This window comes from Aedes aegypti, chromosome 2 (genome assembly GCF_002204515.2).
Source record: "Aedes aegypti strain LVP_AGWG chromosome 2, AaegL5.0 Primary Assembly, whole genome shotgun sequence".
Classification (NCBI taxonomy): Eukaryota; Metazoa; Arthropoda; class Insecta; order Diptera; family Culicidae; genus Aedes; species Aedes aegypti.
Genome location: NC_035108.1, coordinates 137555270 through 137571836, shown reverse-complemented (window position 1 = coordinate 137571836; position 16567 = coordinate 137555270). Strand labels below are relative to the sequence as shown.

General features: G+C 35.4%; 1 protein-coding gene across 3 annotated transcripts in view; it reads left to right on the top strand.

The window, feature by feature from the left end:
* Positions 1-16567, top strand: part of LOC5567324 (semaphorin-2A) — a 418406-nt gene that overhangs the window by 332690 nt on the left and 69149 nt on the right. The window lies entirely within an intron of this gene.

Below are 16567 nucleotides of genomic sequence, written 5' to 3'. Positions count from 1 at the left end.
GTGGCACAGCCGTGAAACATGCCTGACAAAAAGTTTTAATGGCAGAAGCGGGATTTTTTACCTTTATTGATAGAACAAAAACCTTTCGAATTTATACGTAGCATGACGTAGCATTTTTTTACTGATTTTTTGCACCCCCTCCCCCCACGTAGCCTTTAGCTACAAATACTGATTGGAGCGTCAGGATATACTTGCGAATGATACTTTTTTATACCGTAGCGCTTTAATAATAGTTTAATCGAACTTATTTCCTGTTTAAGTCACATGATTTAGGGGTGCAGTTTATACAGGTTAAACTTCATTTGTAGTAGGGGAAATGCACTAATTTTCGACCCATTCATACGATTTTGGCCTACTTTGTATGGAAATCCGAAAATTGGCTCAGAATTCTTGTGGGTCGAAAATTAGTGCTCTTCCCCTACTTTTGTTGTTATTGAAACCCGAAACAAGTTTACAGCAGAAAATGTTAAAAAAGGTTAAAAACCTTGTTTGAAATGATAAAACCAACAGCGATGAATAAGGGTTCAAAATACTGTAAGGACTGTTCATTTTATAAATTGGACACCTTGTGCATGCTGTATCTTTTTAATTTACCAATGAAATTTCAATCGGTTTTCTGCACATCTTTCGACTAGTATTGTACATTATTGTAATAATAAAAAATCTCCAAAATAATTAAATTTTACACGAATATGGAACAACGATTAGAACGGTCGATTTTTGGAGGTTATCAATATCAATGATTGTTAGAAATTGGCTGGAAAATTCGACAATTTATGTATTCTATTTAAAAAAAAAACAATTCCACATTTTTCGACTCAGCATGTATACTACAAGTAAACAATAACATCTGATCAAACGCCCTTATGTATGCACCGTATATGCAAGCATGATTGCGCACGCTCACACAGTGGCCCAAGGCTGGCCAAAATTAAAAAACAAATCCTTCTCGAATATTTTTTCTTGATTTCTTCAGTATTGAATAACAATTCCCCAAAGTTTCAGATCGATCGGTGTATATTTCGATTTTTCACAATATGTGACCTGGAGAGATGTCAGCTGAAATTGACCCTTTTGAATTTTTCAAATTTCGTGAAGTTTGTTCTATTGCAGTTTAAGTCATGACCAAATCTTTCTCAACCGGTCTCATTCGAAAGAATATACCTTAGGCTTTGTTTTGAGGGTATTTCGAACCATATATCACATGTTCACCATTTGAGAATGTCAAGAAGTGTATATTATAGAGCTCCTTCAAAAATAAGTCATTTTTTCAATATCTGGGAAACGCTCTAAAATGACACAGCGCAACAAAAATGACATTTTTGCGTGTCTCAAGGATCAAATTATGTGTCTCTAGTAGACTTGGGGTTGCTGAATCTGATGCCGTTCTCAGAAATTTCCCAGCACGTCCCAATTTTAAGCTACAGGTCGCCAAAGTTGTATAAAACATTGTTTTTATTGATGTTTACCTAAAATTTGAAGAATATTTTATCAAACTTTTTGTGATCTTATCCACCAAGCATGCAAAAATGGACTTAAACTTTCGTTTTAGATATATTTTGGTTGAAATTTTACAATTAAATTTAGATTGAACCTATCTTTTTCAGCATGCTTGCAGTCTCCATTCAAAATTCTTCGTTTCTTTTATATGGCAAAATACAATACTTTTCTAAACCATCAATAAATAACTTTTCCGCATCAAAAATATTATAAACTTTGATGATAAGTATTGTTATACACATAAAGTTTGAATTGTGTGGCAAATTAAGTAAATAAATTGCCGTACAAGCTGGCAAACTTGCATGCAAGTTGGCTGAAATAGTCAATTTTTGCATTTTCAACAACCAATATCTCAAAAACTAGACGTGCTATGATATTTCTGTAAACGGCAATGGATTCAGCAGCGCTTAATTAAGTAAATAGAGGTATTTTGATGCTGGAGACAAAAACTTGATCCGCAGTGTGATCATTTACCCCTCAATATGTGGCAAATATTCCATAGCATTCGATGTACTTTGGCTTCATTTGCGCTTTTTTGCGCCAAGATAAGAAAAAATATTTTTTAGTTACACTGCGAATTAGCTTATTAGACCTTATACTTGTAATAAATATCGCATTTTTTACCATTATATGCTCCCCAATAGATTCAAAAACCGCCTCGAGCTTGCCCACGAAATTAAACTTCGAATTGGCAGCGAAATAATGACGCTTCATTTAATTATGATCTGGATACGGATTTCATTGATTGAATTAAAAAAAAATTGTGCTATTCTAAACTAATTCTGTCAAATGTACCGGAAATATCGAATTTCTGTTTCAGCGACTATTTCTATCAACTTACCTGTGAAAATCATGTTTTGTCCATTAATTAGCATTTTTGGACGTTTCTAGTGAGAATTATACTTTTGACCAGCATTTTTATGGGATACGGCCACTGTGGCACGGCTTACGCAGAGCTCAGGTGGCGCGTTTTACCCCGCATAAAATAAAAATACAGATAAAGAAACATTTAAAAAAAATGGATTTATTAACTCCAGAAAAAGTGACATTGACGCTGTTTCTACTATTTGATAGAAAACATGTTTGTCTATGAGATAATAAAAAAAACTTATAATAATGTACTTCACAGCTAAAAACGCTTCCTTGCTTAGAGGGCGCATTTTACCCCCAGTTACTCTACGAACATCTTTGAAATTGTAGATTTACACGTCTGAAGATGTGTTTTTTGTTTTTAATGAACTAATCATCTCGTTAGGATTTCGTCACTGGTCTCTCTATGAATCGAATGCACTCTGGGAAGAAAATTAGAAAGACGGAACCTCTATCGTGACGATTTCTTGAGTTGGTGTCTGGAGCAAAGCTGTTTGGTTCAAACTGCGCTTTAAATGTTGCTGGGAATAAAATTCGAAATACCGCCGCATGACTGGCGCAATGATACGTACTTTTTTTTCGCATCCTAGAGCATCGGCGTCTTTGATGAAGTTGTAGGAAGTGCAAAAATGTCGTGCCAAAACTTAGGATCCTAAAACAACGAAGTTGTAGAATAAATTAATATTTATACTAAAATATCACGTTTTTATAATACTATTCGAGTTTTTACGGCTAGCAATACTTTTTTAAGTGAATAGGTAGCAATTTATTATTCTTTTTGTCTCTGAAAACATCAACCAATTACCGAAAATTCGCAAACGATTTCATCAGAAATTTGCGAAACATCCTTGTACATGTCATGCAAACATTCTGCGAATACTTTTTCAAATGGTCCTTCAAAGATCTTAGGAGTAATTTGCAGAAAAATCGCGCCAGGAACATGCTGACGGGTTTCCCAAGGCATTATTTAATAAATAATCAAAAAAGTCATCAGAGGACATTCTCCAGTAAACTTTCTAAAAACTCTAATATTCAAAAATTCCTCCAAATCAAGATTTTTTACAAGAATCCGTCAGATATTTACCAATCTCTGCGTCAATCCAAAAATTTCGTCAAAACTACACCATTCATTTATTCTTTTATCTTCGAACCTAAGAACTAGCTTAACACATGGTAGATCATTTTAATATTATTTGTAATCTAGTTACCATTGCAAGAAAGATGATTCCTTATGATTTAAAGTTAAAATTGGACGTCATTTAGACGTCGATTCTTTACAGTGCGAGTGTTTTTGATAAGAGCATCAACGAACGCATCCGCAGTGTATAGTTGACAATAACTTGTACATGAATTAGTTCAAATTGTACAATCCACGTTGTGTTTCCTTTAAAATTCAATGGTTAAGGTCAATGGCATCACAATTTGGAAATATGACTAAAACTAATAGTTTACAAAATAAAAACATAATTTGTATAGTGGTTGAAAATACGAACATTCAAAACGACTCTCATGTATTAGGTGAAAAGAACAAATTTTCGACATACAATAAATCTGTGCCAATTTTCTGATTTCCATACAAAGTAGGCCAAAATCGTATGAATAGGTCGAAAATTGGTGCTCTTCTCCTACTGGTGTTAGAGAATAATGAGATATCTGAACTAAGCAAAAAATTGTTCAACGATTAGAATATGTGCGTTAAGAGATCAGTGAATTACAATGGGCTGTTTGAGCCGGAAAACGATACAAACTTTTGATTGGTTATTACAGTTGGAATCGAGATTTATTTTTGAATACTATTTAGTCTCATATTCCGAACACTTAAGGCTTACAGTGACTTTAAATGCATCGCATAGGCATAACACATATTCCCTTGTTGCATTCAACTGCTGCTGAAACTAATGATACCGTTTGGTCTCAAATTACGAATATGCCTCCTTTTCCGAACACTCAACTTTTTATACCACTTTTTCAAGAAAACCACCTAAATTCCTCCAGAAGATGGTTCTATGATTCAAGTTCTGTTTACCGTTTTGCCTTAAACTCCGAATATGAACAGCGGCTTTTTTGAAGGTAAGAATTGATATTTTCTCAACTTTTAAATGAAGAGAACTTGATTTATACTAGAATTCATCATTATTTGAAGAACTTTGAGTGTTTTGCGACAAAACGGTATATTTATCAGTTTCTACCTTTGCTATTATGAAAACTGTGGAAAAATATTTTGAGCTAAATGACGAACTTCGCTAGTTATGTCTTACGTTTCGAACACTTTGATTCAAATTCCGAATTCCACGAATCAATAATATTCGAAAGAATAATTTGACACAGTTCCTTCATTATGGCTTAACTGACATGAGCGATTTCACTTCATCGATCCTCTTTTACGTCAATAACTTCGCCAAATAGAATAAATCTATAATATTTCTTCTTCATGAAGCATGGTAGAGTGATCCTTTATTGAAACTAAGTTACTACATTGAAAACATGTTACGAAAAGTGAATCAGTTTTCTGCAGCAACGATGGAGAGAAATCTGTGAATGAAGATAGTCTTTACGAAAAATAAATGTCGAATTTCGCAAATAAGATCATTTGAACTGTTATTACTGATCTTATTGACCATTGTTTAATGGAAATGTTATGGCATATAGAAGTTACACATTTCAACGCAATCGCCATACGCCATGTGTTTGAAATATGAGTCCGTTCGAAAATTGTAAAAAATTAACAAGGCAGAATGTTTACTGGTGTAAACATCGAGTTTGATTGTAAACATGTGACGTCAGTCCTATCGTACCATATACCATCCGGAATACTAGATCATTTTTTGTTTCAATTATTTTTTCGCGGTGGATAGGAATGATGTGGTCAAGTAGCCAGTTTTCGGAATACATCACCTTCTCAATATAGTACACCGTGCTGCACGGTACTTAGGTAAAATCGGGTGTAATTGATCAGAAGGGTGAAATTGATCATCGTATCACACGATTTTATTTATTCGTAATAGAGCACATATATCAATGTAAGCTGCAGTAAATGAACGTTGTTTGTTGTAATTTTTGTCGAATTGTGTATTGTGAAGTTTTTTGCGATAAATAATGTTTATTACTATGAAAATAATGTAAAATTTCAAAATCATGCGCGAAGCAGTATTGACAAACACCAATGAACTTCTATTTGTAAGTAAGGATTTGAACATGGTATAAACCTGAAAGTTTATGAGGATGCTTGAGATATATCCCCAAACCAGATTTCATCACCAAAATTCGTACCAATTAGCTCATATGGTTGAAATAATTGAATTTCTGTTAGATATCATTGAATTCCTAAGGAAACTGCATACATTTAGGCGTTTTCCGCGTATTTCTCGAAATTTAACTATTCGTTATTTACCGTTAAGTCACCAGTCACCGTGCGGCCTCCATTCACCGTGCACATATACAAATTCTTACAGAATATTCATACAATTTTCACAAATTATTCTTTTGTCAGCAAAATAAGATAAAACTGCAATGAAGTAGTTTTTGTCACAAAGCATTTTGAAAAACCTAGTTTATGCAGTCAAAATCATGTGAATTCTGTTTGATAATGAGATTTTTCAATACTCTTAGTAAAAACACCAAGAATTCACATTTTTCGTTTTAACGTTAGATTATTAAATTTTTCAAAATTTCAACAAGGTTTCACTGTGGATACTTTTAGTAAGATGTATTTCATCGTATGAGCAATGAGATTTTATACAAATTAGAATTTTTTATTGTGTCTCAGTGGAAACCCAAATGCACGGTGAATGGACCCATTTCAGTATATATGGTTCCTATTACCGTGCATTAGTGTAAAAAGCATGAAATTATTCGATATTATTAGATTTATTGTTATGTCGTGATTAAACTACTTCATATTAAGTTTTTGAGTGAATATGGAATGGTTAGGACAATACAGTCAAACCTCCTATAAAGATTTTAGTGAAAAAATAAATATTTTGCCGAGTTTTAAACTTTTTGCGTTTTTATGGTAAATGAAGATTTGAATACACTTAAAAATGACTGCGCACACTACTTGCAACATAGTTGCTTCATCAACAACGTTTCTTCAAGATACGAAATAAAATCATGACCAAAACTATACGCACGCTGAATGGTGCACTAGTGTGCACGGTAAATGGTGACATAGAACGGTACGAGGCGACCTTAACATGACAGTTGCAAACATAATTTTTGAGTAATTTTTTGTCTTGTATCACTAGTTTTAGATTTTTCCCTGAATTATGATATAATTGCACGCTACGTAGTGGTATTCTAGTACGCTACAAATTATTTGGAAAAGTTATTGATTTTTTTGAAGTGCAAATTTTTCTTAAATGCACGGTGAATGGTAGCTTGACGGTATATAAATATTGCATTGTTAAGAATTTGACAAACATATTCGGATTCAGGGAGCTCAAATTTATCATGTAGAGTTGTTTTGAAAACTTACAATAATGGCATTGACAAGTGATCAATTTCACCCAGAAATGAGATCCTCTGAATTTTTTTTTTAGAGATATTTGTTAACACTAAAATGACATTTGTTAGAAAATTAATATACATAAGTCGATGAGGCTCACCTTCGTACTTGTTTTCCTGCATTTAGTTGTTTGGCATTGTTAACATTATAGAAAATAGACTAGAAAAACCGTGAAAAATGATCAATTTCACCCGAAATTACTTTATTGAGTGTCATTCTAAAATATATGTTCAATCTTGTTTTCCTGTTACTTTCATACAAATCTGACCATGGCCTCATTCTGTCTCATCTTCGGTACATCTTGATTCAAATTCAGAATTGAAGAATTAGCATATAAATTAATAACATCGCAACAAAATATCTGAGCTAGCTATAAAGACATTAAACTACTCTACTGTTCGAGAGAGATTCGCGATAAGGGCCTATCTGACAAATCAATAACAATGAGAAAATAAGCAATGAAATTCTCATGTGAAATTTTAATTCCCAATTGGAGAAAATATACTCAAACGTTAACCTTTTCACTGTTATACACATTTCATAAACCTAGTTTTAAAACCCTCATCAATACCACACACATCCCCTACAATTCCCCTAGCTATTTCGTACTCAAAAAATCTTTAAAAGTTTCGCCTAAAACGTACTCGAGTATGTCAGTATCGCCCAATGTTATGAGCCTGTAATCGATATTATTTTCAGTGTCGCCTATTACTTTTGCGCCGTGTTTACATTCAGGTTTCCATTAAGCCCGCCATGTACGTCTTGTTTATTTTTTGTTTGCAGTGTCGCCGTTTACTCTCGCCGTGTTTTGATTTCGATTTAGGATGCGCCCATCACTTTGATAAACAAAAACACAGGCGTAATCAATAAAGTGTGTGGTTTTGCATGAGGTGAAGTTTCGTCTTCTACAAATTTGCGTTTTTTGAATAGTTAAATTATCGATAGGGGAAAAGTTCAAGTGCAGTGAATAGACAATCAATATTTTCTTAAATTGTGTACATTTTGTCAGTTTCGCCTAGTTCGCGAATCTTCCTAGTGTTGTCTCGTAGAGTTGAATTAAGCGTTGAAGGCATTCAATTTAAAAAGTAAATGACCATCCTTTCCTGGAAATTCATTGCCATATTTCAATGAAATCTCCATGCAAAACTTGAGTGTTCTGAAGTAAAAATCAATTAAGGTGTCTCGATTATTGATTAATTTCCACTCATATTTCATGTTAAACAGTTGTCCAGGCTTCGATTCAAAAGTGTTCAAATTTCAGGAAAAAATACACAACATTGTTTTTATTAGCATCTCGGTAGGATCTTAAATTTTATAGAATAGTTCATCGTTTTACTTAGATCAAGGTTAAAATTGTGTGTTGCATAACATAACTTCATTAATTACCGGAGGAAACTTATTGAAAACAGCGTGAAAAAATACCGGCGGCGTACACCTCTAGTTTCGAGTGCGTCAACTTAGGGGCTGTCCATTAATTATGTAAGGGTTTATGGGGGGAGGGGGGGGTTTGAGATTTCTTACGCACCATACAATTTATTTTTAATTTTCATACAAAAAATCTTACCATGGGGGGAGGGGGGGTTGAAAAACCCCGAAAATTGTCTTACGTAATTAATGGATCGCCCCTTAGCAGCCAGAACGGGCGAAGGTATTGGGTAACACTCGGTGGAGCCGGTGGGGGAAGGAATTTGCTTCGTCTGAAGTGGTTTGGAGCTGTGGTGAGATAATTTATTAGGGTTTTGGCATGCTTCGGAGTGTAACGATGGAAGAGTTGGTTGGTTGGTTAGTTGGTAAGTTCGTTTGTTCCATTGTGTTTCTGCATTTGGGTTGGAGTGACTGCGATGTCGTCTTCTGCTAGAATAGTGGAAATCTCCAAACGAATCATGTTTTCAATGAACCACTTCAGGATGCTAGAACAATAGAGATTTGATGATAATGCTGATCATTGAGAAGCCGGCTCTCGAAACGATCCATTCAAACGATGCGTGTTTGACCAAAATAGCTTTGTCGTGAATGTCTTGTAAACAACCGAAGGCTATGTTCGAAGCCGATAAGGCAAATTAATGGTCATGTCCAGCGCTGGGTGCCGTAACAAGATGGGTATTCTGGGGTTGAATGTGTTAATCCATTCCTTTCAATTGCCGTGTTCTGCTCTAGCTAAAGAAAAGCAAACGAAGAAAAGGTCACTCACCAACTCTGTTTAATCTCGGTCCATTCAGAGAAAAAGCCACCGGTATTTGTTTCTGCTCAAATGTGTCAATGAAGGTTTCCACAGCCAACCCCATGTGGGAGGTAAAAGATGTCAAGCAAACATTTAGCATTCACTGACTTAGTGCCGGCAGTCGTTGGCCGAGACAGAGAGAAAAAAAATTAACTGACTGACTCACTGGCTGATAAAAACCAACGTTTCTACTCACGGTGTGGCTAAAACCATCATTAAGAAAACAAAAAAATAACAATCAATTCTGCAACCAGAATTCAAAAGATATGGTATCCCAGATAATTCCCGTACTGTGCCGTTTGATATAAGCGCAAGCTACTCTCGTGCTGCGCTTAGACCAATTGTTTCTGCTTTCGTGTTTCAAGGTGAAACAGTTTAGAATCAACTTCTAAGATTGCTCTAAAACTTCAAAGCCACAAACCTCGCGAAGAAAGCATCCCACAACAGTGCATTTTTTATTTTGGCTTTGTGCACTAGCAAAAAGCTTAAAATAAGAAAATCAGGAACGTTTGCCAACTATTTCTCCAGTTTTATGCCTTTGAAAACGTGAGTAGGGGGAGAAGTCGGCCATTGTGGCGGCCATCTTTGGATTCCGAGATGTTTCACCTTAAAAACACCTTAAGCAACAAAACAACCTTTAGCAACTACCCAGTGCTGCAATCCTTTTTCGTGCTATCGATCTTTTTTCGATCCTTGTCTGGACCAGTGCCTTCAATTTTTCGTTGAACCCGTAGGCGAAAGCTTATTGTGATAATCCTTCTTGGACACCGCCTCGGGAAAAAAAAAAACTTTAAGAAAATTATTTCTGTAAAAACAAGTGAGAATCTCTCACTCAGTAACTTTGATTCTATTGAAGAAACAAAGGGTGCCAATCGTAATCAATTATTCCGAGTTTGGCGTATTTAGGCAGGAAATCTTGAACTCAATTTGGGGAATCAAAGTTTTCATGCAAATTTGTCGCTTTTGTCGGAGACTGGGACTGGTGGGGACAAAATTGCAGGTCTTTCTGTTTGTTAATAACGGTTTCGGACCCACCGCGCTCTACATGTACAGATTGTCAGTCATTTGAACTCCCGTCACTCTGCTAGAACCACGCGAATCCACTCTGTGCCACCGGTTCCACAAACTATTCACGGAACCTCTGTATCATTTTCCAACTATTTCCAGTAGTTTACGAGTTGGGTATATCGTCGCCGTCGTCGTCGTCATCGTAGCTCACTGGGAACGTTCAGACCTTGTTGCAGCAGAGCACCCCAGTCAGCAGTCTCCGGAGGATGAAAAAGCTGTGTTGACTTTGCGAAGTTCATAAAGCTTTTTCATCCTTTTTATTTGCAGAAGGCTTTTTCACCCCTTCCTTCAATGGAAATTTGCACTCGAGTCTGGCTTTGTCCACAGGTGTTGGAAAACTTGCCACTGTTTATTGCAGGCAGTGTTCTTTGTGGCAGGTACCTATTCGTGTCCGTTACCTCCTGTGTGGGGGTGGTTAAAGAGAAAAGCTGTAGCGTTTATCGTATTCGAGACCAGTAATTGAAAGACGGATTATCATGGGTCAGTTTTTTCTGTGATCTCATTGACCACCCGGGTATACGGAAGAAGAGATTTATTTACACAGTGTAATTAGAATGGGACATTTGAAAGACCAGTTGAGGTTCAAAACATAAATCATTGCACCAGATTAATGTTTGTAGAAAACCAATTTTGAGCTTTTTGTATTCACTTGTCGAGAACGATAGATAGTCAAGTCTACAAAAGGATTTCACCGCTTACCATCCATCACAATTATTCGGTTGCCCTACATCTGAAGATGCTGATTTTTTGTAAGTTTGGATCGACTTTATATTGTGTGCTTCTGGAAATCGTTTTTCATAAACATAAAATTAGCCATATTTTATATTTGCATTAGAAACCCGTATATACTTCCTTGTATATTTGGTGTAGCGATGGGCGATTTTGAATCGATGTTTCGAACATCGATTTTTGCGTTTCGATTAATCGATTTTTTGAATTGATGTTAGGATCACTCAAAATCGAGTGAATCGATTTTCTTCATTCGATTTATTGTTTCAATTCAAAAGTGTGAAATTGATGAGAATTTTTTAATGAGTTGATGAATCTTGAACCTAGTTTTGAAACATTGAATTTATATTCCTTAATTTCGAGTGTTATTTGAATGAAGGAATTGAATAATACAATATTAGAGCATTTGATCTTTTTAAGAGCTTTTTTGTAAATTTTCATATGAGCTTGAAATTTGAATCGATTCAAAAACATCGATTAAAATGATTCGATTAAATCGGCGAATCGATTCGACCTTTCAAATTCAAATCGATTCAGTTACATCGATGTGCTGGTTACATTTGCCCAACGCTTATTTGGTGTCCATGTTATTGATTACACAGCATAACAAAAATGACATTTTTGCGTGTCTCAAGGATCGAATTATGTGTCTCTAAAATATTTGGGGTTACTGTATCTAATGCCGTTCTCAGAATTGTCCCAGCACGTCTTATTTTTTTGCTACAGGTCGTCAAAATTGTATATAACACTGTTTTCATTGATGTTTACATGAAATTTAAAGAAAGATTTATCAAACCACCTTGCAATATATGATTTTTAATTCCATTTCAAATATAATTTGGATTAAATTGCACGATTGAACTTAGATTAAATAATTTTTCCAACATGCTTGCAGTCTCCATACAAAATACTTCGTTACTCTTATACGGCAAAATGCAATACTTTTCAAACCAATCAAAAAATAACTGGAATTGAAAGTATTATGAACTTTGTTGATAATAATTGTTATACACATGTAGTTTGAATTATGTGGCAAATTAAGTGAATAAATTGCAATACAAGCTGGCAAACTCGCATGCAAGTTGGCTGAAATAGTCAGATTTTGCATTTTCAACAGTCAATAGTTCAAAAACTATACGTGTTATGATATTTTTGAAAGCGTCAATAGATTCAGCAACCCTTAATTTAGTAAATAGCGGTATTTTAGTGCTTAAAACAAAAACGTGTTCCGCAGTATTATTTCGATGACAATGCGCTTTCTACGTGTTCGCCGAGCGACAAGTTATATACAAAAACGGCAACAGAACGATTCACTACCGACTCCGTGTGCCGAAGGCATCCCATTCTACACGAATGGCATTCGTATTTGAGAGCTGATGAGCGCTCACTGATTGGAAATACACACGGCGGAATAATTCAGTGAGCGCGAAATCCGTACTTTCCCCTGTATGCTTTCAGTAATTGAGTAATGAACACGTTCTTTTGTGTCCCACATTTAAGAGCGGATTGGTTCTTTCTCCGCTCCCTGATTCTTTTGATTTTAGGTTTATCTCAAGCGTTTGCGATTCGTCGGGATTGCGGCTTCTTTAGTAGGGTTCAGCTTTCACTGAACATTTGGTGGCAACAGATACTTTGCTATTTTTTATCGGTAGCGTTCGGGTGAGTGAGTGAATTTTCCCATGCTTGAGTATTAGACTGATGCAAATTTTGAAGTTTGTGCTCCCCTTTGCTTAAACGATTATGAGGAAAATGATCCTCCCAAAATTTGAAGTGATTCGGAAGAAATTTGATTGTGCACACGCTATTTGAAGTTTATATGGAAATTACTATGGAAAAGACAAACCTTTTGTGTTCAGTCCGCTAACTGCTCATCATAATAACTTATGGAAAAGTGAAAACACTCATTTCATGAGAAAACTTCCCAGCTACAACTTTGCCGAAGACCACATTTTGATAGGGCGTAAGGATAATTTGTTATTATTGATAACTAAGTCTATATCATGCTAAGATGATCATTCAACTACTTTCAGAGCAACACTGGTTTTTTTATGTAGAGCATAGTAGCCTGGAATACTTTGATCTATTCTTCCCGCCAGGAGTACCACTGTTGCCTGCCGAACAGTTGGTGAAGCATGCTAGACGCAAATCAACTTTATAATGATGAATAAAAATTTATCCTGATGTCCAATCAAAAAGTGGTCTTTGGCAAAGTTGTAGCTGGGAGGATTTCACATTAGAAGAATTTATTCACTTTTCCATAAAATTTTATGACGAAGAGGTAGAGGGCTGGACACACAAGTTTGGCGTTTTCCATAGTAATCTCCATATAAACTTCAAATGGCTTATGCACAGTCAAATTTCTTCCGAATCACTTCAAAGATTGGAAGGATGCTATTCACCATAAGAAAAATCGTTTAAGCATAGGGGAGCTAAAGTTTCAAAATTTGCATCACTCTATTGAGTATACTACAAGAGTAGATGTATTCATGCGATACAAAACTAAGAAGTTTAGAAACAATTTTAAGGCATTATCTTAACAACCTCCTGTAGTGTGTAAAGGCCGGGATAAACGGAGTTTTATCAAAGGGTTTTTAAAGCTGTTAAGACTAATAAGTTCTAAAATGAGTTTTAACGATATGGTGGTAACAACAGCTTGAAGTAAATGAAAAAAAAAAATGAAAATGTTACTTGGGCGGGATGGTCATTGGCCATGCATTCGTAACGAAACGTAACGTAACGTAACATAACTAACTAGAGACCAACCTTTTTCTCAGGCATCCATACTATGTGACCAGTCCACCTGAGTCTTCCAGTTGTTATATTAAAAAATAAACACTTTTCTTCAGATTTGATACATCTCGTTTGAACAAAGCTCAGCACGGACACAATAGCAACATAAAGTCTATGACTCCCATAGATTTTTATTCATAAATATTGTCTCACTTTTCTAGCTCACTGCTCTTATTACTGTGGAGTTACATACATTGCGTATGTCAAACACATCGCAGTAAAAGAAACAAATAAAGCAACAATTCGTGCATTTGAGGGACTTCAAAAAATAAATTGTATTTTAGTGAAATACAGAAGTGTCAACCGCCATGACAAATGCGAACATAGTTCAAACTACACCTTATTCTCAAGAATGTCATTGAAGCGTTCGATGAATACGGTTGAGAGTGTTTTAACATCCTGTCTGTGGTATAAGTGCCTACCCAACTAACAATTTTAGCGCTATAAGTCAAGATTATTTGCTTTGTGCTGTATAACAGTTGAATTGAAGCAGCGAACGCAGCAAAAAAATGAAAGCTGCCAAAAATAGAACGATTAGCGTTAATACAGCTGTAACGCAAACGTTTTGCAGCTACAAATCTTAGCTGAATAAATTTCGTCAATTATCGCTTTTGCTGCTGTCACTAAGCTGTAACTCAACACCGTAAAAGATAGCAACAATGTGGAATAAAACTCGCCATCATTAATCCGGCTGCTTCTTTACAATATGATTTGTTATGCTGCTCAATACATAACTAAGAAGCGCTTTGTCGTCAGTTATACAGCAAGCATGCAGCAGTAAGCTGTAAAACAACAACTTGTGGTACATCTACTCAGCTTGTTGGATGTAAACATTGCGTTTGACGTTTCGCACCCTTTTACAGCCTGATGAAGTGGTGTAATCGTGGCTATGACATCTTTTACGATCATTATAAAATATTGTGTGAACCGTTTTCGATGTAGAACAAAACGGTTTGTTTTTTTTTGCCTTTTGATATAGACTGTGGTGGCAACAATGACAGCGTCGAGACTTGTGGATGCAGAGATCGTAAGTTCGATTCCAAGCGGTGGCAGGTAACGTTGGGATCATACTTATTAAGATACTTATGATATGAATTCCGGAAGCTGTGAAACAGCTTGGAAATAATATTTAATCGATAATACACCGAAGCTGTATAAAAATTATTCAAAAGTTGCGAAATGATTGAGAAAGCGCCTTCCGAAGATGTTACACAGCTACTTGTCGTATAACTGTCGAGATAGAGCAATGATCGGTATGAATGAGAGCTGCCACCACAGCTTAAAAGTGACTGATTAGATTCGCCAGATTTGTTGGTAAAAGGATCGCATAGAAGCTTTCGTTCGTATGTACAGCGCCTTTACTCAACATAAAGCCGTATAAAGAGGGCCTAGAGAATGTTTACATTTGCACTAAATGTTAGTTGGGAATATTGTTCTTACTGCGTCAGTTATTGAGAGCTATATTCTAGTAGAGTTTTGGGTATTACTGGCAAAATCTTGGGGATTTTCAAAAGGTTAGTGGTAGCCTTGGAATAATATTTTTTTGAAAATGTTCATCGCTATGTCGCAACCTTAAGAAGCCAATTCCTATCAAAATCCTAGGCGAGATCCTGTGAATCCTTGGTGGGATCGTAAGGATTCCTAAGCAGATGCTTCAGAGTCTTGGCGTGTTCCTGACGATTCCTTACGTGTGTCTCAGTATTCCTATAGAGCCCATCAGGTTTATAACAGAATCCTGCAAATTTCCGTTGATTTTATAAGGAAGGTTTATACCGGATTTGACCAAGGAATATGACCACTTTAAAAAATAAATAAACTTTTTAATTTGTACCCCGCTAATATGGACATCGTTCAAATTGAAAATGATTCAAACATCATTTAAGTCATGAAACAAAGTAAAGCGAAATGGAAAGCAGCGTAACAAAACGTAGAATATAATATAATAGCCAAAGAGGTTACCAGAAAGACGACTTTAGGGTTATTAAAAGTTCAAATTAAAAATTTGTCCGATGGTTTGCATGAGGTATCGTTCAAATTTGCGAGGGTGTACGGTAACATATATCAATTCAATCTCATTTTAAATAAAAATGATAAGAAGCTATTTTTCGTATTAAATGAAATAATGAGCCTCATTAATGCAACATGAGACGCTTTTGTTTATGTTTGCCTTTTTGTCTGCAGTCAATCATTTGTTATGGGATGCTTTACTTTGTCAGAAACATAAATTAAAGGAACCATTTTTAACTTACGCGATTCTGACAAGTTTTATAGTTGGGCCTGAAAGTTATACTGATTTTAAATATCAATTAAAAAAAATTAAGGAAGTTTAGTCATATCCAGTGCATTTTTTTGGAAATACTTCTTTGAAAGAATACATTTATGCATTTTATTGTTTTTTTTTTGTACAGTTTTAAGGAAATGTCTAGATCTTGGATAAAAGTCATGGCCACCCATACAAATAGTATACATAAAACATTTAAAAATTATTAAAGACATTCCTCATAGAATTATCCCAGTAATTTGTTAAGAAAGAACTTTGATTCACAACCGTATTTTTTTAAAGCGGTTCCGATAGAACTCCATTCCATTACTTCAGGATTTTCTTCAGGGATTCTACCAGAGGCTCCTTCGGGGGATCCTCCAGAATACTTTCTATAGGGCTTCTTCCAAAGAATTTCACAGGTGTTCCTTCAGAAATTTGTCGATTTCTCCAACAATTATTTCAGAGATTTCTCTAGAGATGCCTCCAGCATTGTCTCTACAGTGAAGAAATTTCCAGGATTTTTTCCGAAGATGCCTCCAAAGATAACACCTACGATTCCTCCAATAATTTACCTATGTAGTCATAGATTCCTACAGATTTTATTACAGAGACTCCTCTAGGG